The sequence below is a fragment of the Pogoniulus pusillus genome, chromosome 33 (assembly GCF_015220805.1).
Source record: "Pogoniulus pusillus isolate bPogPus1 chromosome 33, bPogPus1.pri, whole genome shotgun sequence".
NCBI classification, from domain to species: Eukaryota; Metazoa; Chordata; class Aves; order Piciformes; family Lybiidae; genus Pogoniulus; species Pogoniulus pusillus.
Window position 1 is genome coordinate 8031812 of NC_087296.1, and position 10158 is coordinate 8041969.

General features: G+C 42.7%; 1 protein-coding gene across 5 annotated transcripts in view; it reads right to left on the bottom strand.

Moving 5' to 3' along the window:
* Nucleotides 1-10158, bottom strand: part of CEP85L (centrosomal protein 85 like) — a 151443-nt gene that overhangs the window by 26129 nt on the left and 115156 nt on the right. The gene's annotated exons all lie outside the window — the stretch shown is intronic.

Consider the following 10158-nt stretch of genomic DNA (forward strand, 5'->3'; position numbering starts at 1 on the left):
GTAAGACACAGCATTCCTCTCCAGCTGCTCCAGAAAACACCATTTTTGTCACCTGGCACCTCTTCCAGTAGTACCAGCTTTGCACTGATAGCAACTGTTCAGTTAAAACAGTATCCTTTGCACAGTGGCATCCAAAGGTCTTCACTGGTTTGTTTTTTGACTAGGGCTTGGCCCTGACTTTCACGACCTGGCAAGACTTCAAGTCATTGCTGAGGCACAACTAGCTGCTGAGGAAAACAACTGTGAAGAAAATCTTTGCTGTACTAGCCTATATGCAAATATTTATTGCTGGAACCCACATTGCTGACCGATTCTATCATGTTTCTTAACAGTGAGAAAATATTTTTTCCCCTCTAGACTAGAGGGTAACAACACTTGGATACCTTAGGCCAGTAAAGGCTGCAGTTTCAACAGTGCTAATTAAAATTACCCACTCCAAACACGTTGGTGGTTTCTGCCTGAAGCAGTTGGGTGTCTCAGCACAGAGAGGAGCTCAGCATTCCACCTAACATGCTGTCTCCCATTTTAAAGGTCAAAATGATAGCTAATTTCTAAAAAGGCAGTGGATTTTCAAGGGCTTGGTTTCTGAAAGCTGCAGCATAAATACTGCAGTGCTGTCTGTATTACAACTGTAAAGTCCATTACTACACAGCTAACAGAGTGTCAAAAGTTATGCTAAGTGAATGATCCCTTCTGGCCAACTGCTTGCACTGCTCTGTGCCGTAATAAACTCCCCCCTGGTGGTATCATTCTTCTCTCACTGCATCTTATAGGCATTCATTATTCAGGAGAAAGAATTCCTTACACCCACAGCTGATCTACGGCAACGAATCAGCACAACAAGTGCTGCAGGAGCACAGATGTTTCTTTAGTTCAACTGACAGCAGAGTCAACAAATAAGAGTCTCCACTACCTGTGCTCAGGGACAGGGCACTTGTCCTACCACCTCTCGAAGGAGTAAGAAGAGGTGAATGTGGCAGACCCCCAGATGCACTATCAGCACTCCCCTGTGATTGGAAAAGGATTAGATCTGGAAAGGCAGAGCAGCCATCACTGATGAGCTCTGCAATTGCTCCCTGCCCTGGGTAAGGAAAGAAGAATTTACCCATCCCTTCCTCCCCACCTAGATTTCTTCTGAACATCAGGCTGAGTGTTTCAGCTCACAAAAGCTCCCTTAACTCAGCCCAGAGAATCATCCATTTTTTTCCAGCAAAACACAGCTCTTGTGCAGGGAAAGTTAGAGAAGGTTTCAACCATGGAATCAGGTCCTCATTTCAAATCTCTTTCAAAAAAAGGCAAGGAATCATTTCTATACAAAGCAGCTGAGCCTTGCTGAAACACTACTGAGAACAGCCAGAAAGAAACACTACAAAGGATTCTCAGATGGGTAGAAAAAAAGACTATGGACTGATTCAAGAAATCCTGGCTTGTGGTATCTGACCAGCACCCACTTATTGCTCCATTCTGCTCCATCTTCGCCATTTAATCAAGTCAGTATTTTGCTCAGCTGGATACAAACATTACAATTCTGGTCAACAAGACCTAGGCTGTGTCTGACTTTGCTATACTCTCACACATCTTTAACAGTCACAGAGAGAGGACATATCTAACCATGCCCTTGTAACCAGATTCCAGCCTTAGCACAGTTGGTACTCTTTGGGGAATCTTTCACGAGGAGGACATAATTAAAATGAGCACTGAAACATCACATTGTGAGGTACTGAGAAATACAGACATATGGCAGAGAGGTTAGCACTGCCAACAGCAAGTGGTGAAATCCAGCAGGGCTGGGGGAAGGGGGAATCAATAAGGCTTGGAAGAAAATCCCAAACCTATCCCTTACACAGACTTGCAACCTGCAAAGTAATTAATACAGAAGTGCCCACAGTTAATGAGGAGAATAAACTTGACAGGAGTTCCAAATGTAACCTGCCTGAATACCAGCTCAACGCAAGGCTGCATTGCCTACACATGAAATGTCAGGTTACAGAGAAAGGGAATGAGGAAAGGAGTAAGGCAGTGAATTTGAAAGAGCTCTGGCATAAACCCAGATGGAAGAACATGTTTGGTTCTAAATGTTATACTACCAGACAGTCACCAAAATAGTAGAAAATGCTCAAAGAGCAGCAATTCCATTTGGTCTGATGTGGAACATCATGCAGGGCTTGACAAAGCAAGCAGAATTTGAGCGTCTGAGCAGAATCTCAGTGTGGCAGGGGTTCAAGGAACCTCTGGAGATCATCTAGTCCAACCCTCCTGCTAAAGCAGGGTTGCTCACAGCAGGATCACAAATTCCAGGTAAGTCTGGAATCACTTCAGACAAGGAAACACCACAACCTTTCTGGGCAGCCTGCTCCAGGGCTTCAGCATCCCCACAGCAAAGAAGTCTTTCCTCCTGTTCAGTCATGAAGTCTTTTGCTGCTGCACTTAACTGGCTCCATCTCCTCTTTGCAGCAAGTGTTCAAAATCATGGTGAGTTGTTCTGTTCTGTGCCTGCCTTCAGTTGGATGGAATGACATTATTCTGTCTGTTTGAGGAGGTTGTTTCTTTAAAAGAAGCATTTAAAACATTAATGCTATTTGCAGACAAGCCCACTGCTACTCTATCTTCTAGAAAGTGAAGAGCTTTCCAAATGAAAACTAGACAGTACCAGCATTAAAATGCCTCAAAGCAGCACTTTCTCCAACAGTTACACTTCCTTCCAAGAATCTTTGCTACAGCTCCCTTCAGCAATGAAATCCCCCCTGCACACAAGGCATTATGTGCTTATTAGACATCTCACAGACCTGACCCATGTAAGGCAAGATTTTGATTGTCCTAGGAGTTACTTACACATTTATTTCTTCCCCAGCATTGCTTAAACTGCAGTTGAGGTTTCTGAATTTTTATCAAGGTCAAGTTTGACAGCCATAGCAAGAGAGGAAGATAAGATCCCTCAACACAACAGCTTACAAAGGAATTAAGAGCAAAGCATAGCAAGTAAACGGTTGCCAGGATACCAAGAGAGATGAGGAAAAAACAAATACTAAGATCAGGTCTGCTATGGAGGGCAGGAAAAAAAAAAGTAGGCATTTGCTATGGAAGGCATAGTTACAGGGCTTTGATTGATAGCAGCCACATGGTCACTTAAACATGGCCTAAATTTATGTTGCTATCAAAGGGAGAGGAGCCTGTTCTCCTGCCCCTTCTCACCACTTCAAACGTTCATACCTTTCAGCTCCCTCCTGACAGCCCCAGTGCTGCACGCTCCCCCACCCCATGCCCACCAAGGTTATTTGCACCCAGGTCAGGCTCTATCAGACTCGTCATACAAGGCCATGTGAAATCCAGCTCTGGCATGCACTGCTACGTGGAGAAGCAACGCACAAGAAAACATCTTGCAGGGGTACAGCCCTGCGCCAGATTAGTACAAGCACAGCCACAAGATGAATTATCTCAACTCCAGACAGTGCCAAAGCCTCCAAAAATATCAGTTGGTGGACTGAGTACTTTCTAAGCTGCTGAAAAAAATGAAAGGCTACTGCGCAGTCGCTGGGACACTACCAGATTACTGACCAAGCCCTGCTCTTTAGGGACACAATCAGTTCAAGCAAAGAAACTTCTACAGGAAGGTGACACAAGAGAATAAACCCAAAACCTCCTGCTTTTTCTCCTCTATTGAGAAGCCTGTGCTGGTCATCAGAATTGTGAGAGCACACAGAGGAGCAGCAGCACAGCCCCAGCCTACCATCAGAGGCTGTACATTTGAAAGACCCCTACGTGCAAAAGCTGCATCCAGCAAGAGCTCCTGAATAAAGCAGAAATCTTCACAGGGGATTAGTAAGGGAAGTGATCTGGAATGCTGGCCACCAATTAAGGTTTCATCCCCTCTGGCATTCCTGATGGCATTGTGCAGAAGCCTCGAAACAACAAGCTAAGAAGTCATTAACTCCGAAAAGCCTCTGCAGGATCCCCAGAGATGCAGGTTTTCACTGTGCGAGTCAAAGGATCAAGTCTCATTACCAGAGGCTGCAGCCACTCAGTCCTCTGTGCCTTTCTCATCTCCGCCACCTTAGGCTACTACATTCGGAAGGGGCACCACCGGCACTCCCAGAGCTGCAGGCTACGCTGTATACTTTCTCCTGCTTATCTTCCCAGGAACAATTACACTTCTCTTGCTTTTATGTGTTGTTACAGCATTCCTCTATAATCCGCACAACACCAATGTTATTTTTGTCAGAAATCCTTTCCATTTATATTCTGGCAAATGTTATGAACACAAAACACTTCTAGGTGCCACTTCATGTGACGTTAAAAGCAACAGTGCCTGGAATTTTCCACTGATAACAATTGGGTATTTCCTAAGTATAGAAGCACTTGTTTTATGGAGTGCTCATTTTGTCTTGCCCTTACATCTAAATTCAAATGTTCTTTACCAAAAACAAACTACCACAAAAAATAATAAAACATCTGGAGATGAAAGGGAGCTTCCATAAAGGATGTTTAGCTTTAAGTAAAAGCTTCACTGTTAAGTTACTGGCCTTTAGTTTCCTCTTCTGGCCTGCAAGGCAGCATGACCAAAACCATGCCAAATATATTGTAGGAGCTAAGTCGCTCTGAATTCAGTGTGAAGTATATATTCAGGGGAAAATGATGCTCTGCAACTAATTTATTAAGGGTCCAAATTATTCAAATGGAGAACCTTTAGATTGCACAAACCAGCCCCTGAACCAGAACAGTCTGAGTCTCTCTCCTGCCTTCTGTTTGGTTTAGCTCTTCACGAAGTTAAAAGAAACATGAGCCATACGTGTAACATTCTTCATGTTTAACTGAAGTTAAGAAGAAATAAAAACCTCCCACAAAATAAAGGAGAAATAGAAAAAATATTTATACAACAACAAACTGAAGTATTCACATGAGGTCACAACAGCAGACTTGGTTTAAAAACAACAATCCTAAACTGGTCTCCATTGGCGTTTGCAAGAATAATGGATTGTAGCCAAACTGCTGGACCCTGTGCACATAGACCTTTGCACAGGTACTTCTGTACCTGGCATTACTGACAGCACGTGGGGAAGGAATGATTAGGTATTATGCTGGTCTTTTGTTTGAAACATATCTCAGAGACCCCCATGTACCTCTGTGACTTACTAAATTTCAGAGGAAACTACAGAAATTTACAGGAAATCAGGTCCTGGAACATTCCAAGTCAGATGTGGAAATCCTGGCCTGAAACTTCTCAGTCACAACCAAGCAGATGAGATGCAGCCAGTTTGACACTGGACTGCCTGTGAAACAGGGAACTACACAAGCATGGAAGACAGCCCCACAATTTGCGTGTGGAGTAAGTGACAGATATTTAAACTGTTTGGCTTCAGCCCAGGTTATGAACCTTTCCCACTTGAGTTTATGAGGGGCACTTGAAACACACTTGTCTCCAGCAAAAGCAGCAGGATGATGTAAGGGTGTGTTCAAACATCCGTGTCAGTGTGTGAAGGTGTTTTCCCCCCTTAGAAGATAAACTGGGGGGGCCCCTAGCACTTTCTTGATATCAACCAGAAAGAGTAGAGAAAAACTCACACTAATAAATAAATATCACTTCTATCACCAGTAATTAGTACTTGTCACTTGCGAGTCTCAAAATATCTGAAGAAGAAACTAGCCTCCTAATTCTTATTCTACAGAAAGGAAACAGAGACAAGAGCAAAGACAATTTGACCAAGGAACTCCAAGAAACACAAAATCACAGCAGGATCTCTAGTGTGGAAACCATTTTGTAAAGAAGATACTGGTTTTAACAGGTACAAATGAGGCCATCCCTGCTTAAAGAAAAACAAATGTGTTGAATTAAGTTTTTGATTGGATTAGGAAGAAAAGGTCCTAATCCATCCAAAACATTCCTGGAGCCAAACTGGAGGTGAAGCTGCATAGTGTGTTTGACAAGATCTGAATCTACTTTTCATCATGCTAGAGGTGTCACATCCAGAGAAAGATGTCCTGATGCTTCAGCTGGAGATTCCCTTTGGTATCTACTAGTGAGAGAACAAGAAGTAGAAACAAATTCCAATCTCCAGTTGTTTCTCTTCCATTCTGCAGCTTTCACTTCTGTGGAAATAATCCAGCACCACCTCTTGGTGGTTTTCCAAATTTATCTCTCTTGCATATGCTTTTGCCTTGCTGCTCATCCATCACTCATAGCATGTCAAATAACACAACTAGTATCTGTGCTTCCTAGAACAGTTATCTCAAAAGACACTCAACACAGTTTCTTAGGTATAAAGATCTCAGGGTACCACCAAAAAGCACATTGTTCATCTTAACCAATTGAGAACACCAGTAAACCCCAAAATACAGCTCTCCCAGGCATCTCACAGAGTTAAAACACACTTCCACTTGTATCATATTGCTATTTTGAAGATACTTTGCATTACTATAATTAACTACTGCAGTATTATTTGACTTTCATAAATCTAGTAAAAAAAAAGTAAACTTCACTGATATGAAAGCAACCAGGCATTTGGAGGAGCACAGCCTTCTGTGCTTCCAGTGTTCTGTTGCAAAGTAATAAGGCTAAGTGAGACAAATCTGTGCTAACTGCGTTGCCTTCAAGTGAAATAAGTACTCCCTATGGGATACGAAAGGGGAAGGACACTGGATTTTTAGAGAGCCAGGCAAAATTTGTTTCCCTACATTTAACACTGGGTCAAATCACCAAAGACAACAAACAGGCGTTACTTCTGAGCCCTGCCATCCACTTCAACAGCTAAAAGTTCATGCCAGTAACAGCAACTAAAATGAAAACCTTCAAGCTGACCTCCTGAAAATGTGTTTGGTTAGCAACAGGTCAGACCAGTCCTGCCAGCGCCTTCAGCACTCCCAAAACAAGAAGCACTTCAGCTCAAGCTGTAGAGTTTTCTATTCATTTATTCTGCACTTCAGAAGCTGCAGTTTCTAAAAGTTCACCTTAGGTTTTGTGAAGAACAAACCGTGAAGATGAAACTAATTCGACAACTATCTACTGGTTAGAAAAGTAACTTCTTGTCCCAGGGGAGAACACCACAACACAAAGCTGACATTTCTCAGCAGAGCTGTTTCCTATAATGCCAGTAGAGACTGTGAGTCTCAGTATGTAGGCAGCAACTGCAGCCTCAGAAAAGCAACTTTGTCCATATACATTTAAAAAACACTGAGATTTCCAGATATGAGTGAGCATCCCTGAGCTCTAAAGGAGGCATCAGGTACACAAATATGTCCATAGATCTGTCAGATTCAAGCAAAAACCTACAAAGGCATCAAACAAGTATGCTGCTATCTCTAATTTGATTAGACTATCTCCTGATCTAGTGTAAAGCTGGAAAGCTGTTCACAACAGCTGAAAACACTGCTTTTCCTCTACTTTTAGAAGGAACAACTCCCATCTGCTTGTAGGTTGTACTAGACATGTAGAACAAATGTACCTGAAGGATGTATTAGTTGGATCCTTTCCCTAAGTAGAGGGAAAAAAACCCAAGTCTCATAAGCCACATTTGCTGGTAACCAAATGGCCACAACCAATTACATATGCTGCAGGAAGCACCTCAGAATCAGGGCTGAAAGACACTGGTTACAAAAAGGAAAGATTTGACTTTGGTGTTCAGCTGCCATTCTGTCCCACTCAAACCAGTGTACCAATGTGGGAACATCTGTTGCTTCTCTTCATCTTCAGTTACTTTTAAACTACAGATGCGCAATGCAAGAACTGCATCCATGTGGTACAGAGAGCTACACCTGCAGTGAGAGAGCAAACTGCAGCAGCACCATGACCTACTGCACTCACCTGAGTACTCAGCCTGCTGAACTTCTGAGCTTGTGAATTACAAATCATTGGGCTTGGGTTCAAAAATAGTCCAAACAATTATGACCAACATGAATAAAAAAGTACTAATGTTATATAAACAAAGGAGTTGGCATGCTGAAGTATAACATGCCTCTTTTTAGATATTATCCCAAACACCAACCGGATCTCTAAATAAATTTATGAGAAACAACATGCTCTGGTGGTAGATCTCTAATCCCACTGGAGAAAGCCCAGATCATCTCCATTTAAGGTCAAGCAAGCAACAGCTGCACATTTTTGTTCCCCAGAACAAAACAAAGCAGACCAGAACCTCCAACAGAGATTCCTTTTTTAAAGCTTTTCCTTTCTGATATCCCAGGGTGCCTGGACCCATACCCCCAGGGTGAACTGAAACAATACTGGGGCAGTTCAAGGCAAGGTTGGATGTGGCACTTGGTGCCATGGTCTAACCTTGGGCACTGTGGTAAAGGGTTGGACTTGATGATCTGTGAGGTCTCTTCCAACCTTGGTGATACTGTGTGATACTGTAATACAATGATATGCTCATATATATTGTTAGTCTGACCATGTGTACTGTCTGTCACTCTGCTCATTTATGCTGTCAGTCTAACACGTCCCATGAGCAGCACTTTGGCACCTGCCTCAGAACCCCACCACAATCCCTCGTCTATCTCCTGGGGAGTGATATTAAACTGAACTAGAGAGATATTTGCAAGAGGGTGCATAAATGAGATCTGCAACACCCATGTGGTGCATGTTATTGTTATTTAAGGAACACATTTTCAATGTCATATTTCTTACCCACGTTAGACATTTGCAGAAGGCAGGTATTACATTTCAGATGAGATATTACTGTTCTTCTTCATGTCTTACCTTGCATATTTAAGGATGCCCAAGCTACAACACTGCCAACAGGTCAAACAAAAATCAGCACTCTTTTAGCGCATCTCATTTCTTAAAAGTGCCTAACTGGCACTAACAACAAAACAACAACAACAAAAATAAGTTAGAATATGGGGTGAAGTAATTGCATAACAGGAACAGCTCACACTGAGTTGGTTAAAAGGAGGGACTGGCACCACAGCGACCGCAGTACTGGGTGTTGTACTTTAACAACAAAGCACAGAGGTGAATTTCAATAGCACAAGTTTCCTATTACACCTCACAAAAGGCAAACAGTGCAATGATAGCAGCGCTTCTGCCAGATGATAGCCCACAATAGAAACACGAAGCTTTCCTCATAAAAAGGCCAAATACAATTTGCTTGACTGCAAGAAATTTATGTTAATAAAGCCACTCTAAGTGAATTACAAAACCCTTTCCAGTGGGGAAAAAAAAATATCACTCCTCTCTGTAGAGATATTCAATTAACTTTAAACTGAAATATGTGACCCTAAATTTCCTGGGTTTGATATTAAAGGATAACAGAAAGCAGGAGGATTTATGACGTTAAAACTGAGTTGCTACCTTCAACTAAGTTACAGCTGATTTTACAGAAGAGCTAAACTTCATTTCCAGGAATAAAAAATGAAGCTCAATATGATATGAGGCGGTACATCAACCTCCAAGGTTTTTGTCTCTGGCTTAGCAACCCATATCACCACAGGGCCTACAGGGAATGCAAAACAGAAAACAACAAACACCACCACCACTCCCCACACACCCCTCCACCAAAAAAAACAAACAAAAAACAATTAAGAAACAAGATAAACAATGCCCATCATGTCTGGTTTCATGAGCAAAGCCAAGCACTGAGCTAAACAATCACTATCAAAACTGGACCTCTACTTCTGCAGTTATCCTGAGGTTCTATCTGCCTGCAATTTCCAAACCAGGAAGAGATCCACAAACCAGTTGGATCCACAGATGAAATCTGATGCTGAATGCTCACACACTCAACTATTCAGTTCTTTCAACATCTGGCAAATCCACTGCTTCCCCCATTAAGAGAACTTGCTCTTCAGATGCTCTCTGGTCCCACTGTCACCTCCCAGCACAGGGTAATCACACAATTTCTTAGATTGGAAAAGACCTTCAAGATCAAGTCCAATCATTAGTTTCACACCGACAAGACCTAGCCTAAACCAAATCCCTCAGCACAGCATCTAATCACTATGAATCGCTACGGTTGGAAAGGACCACCAGGATCAGCCACATCAACCTTCATCCCAACATCCTTAATCACCAGACCATAGCCTCAAGGGCCACAGCCACTGTCTTTTTAAACAGCAGCTCCAGGGACGGCGACTCCACCACCTCCCTGAGCAGCCTGTTCCAGTGCCTGACCACCCACTCAGTGAAGAACTTCCTCTGAACATGCCCAAAAAATAATGCCTGTAAGC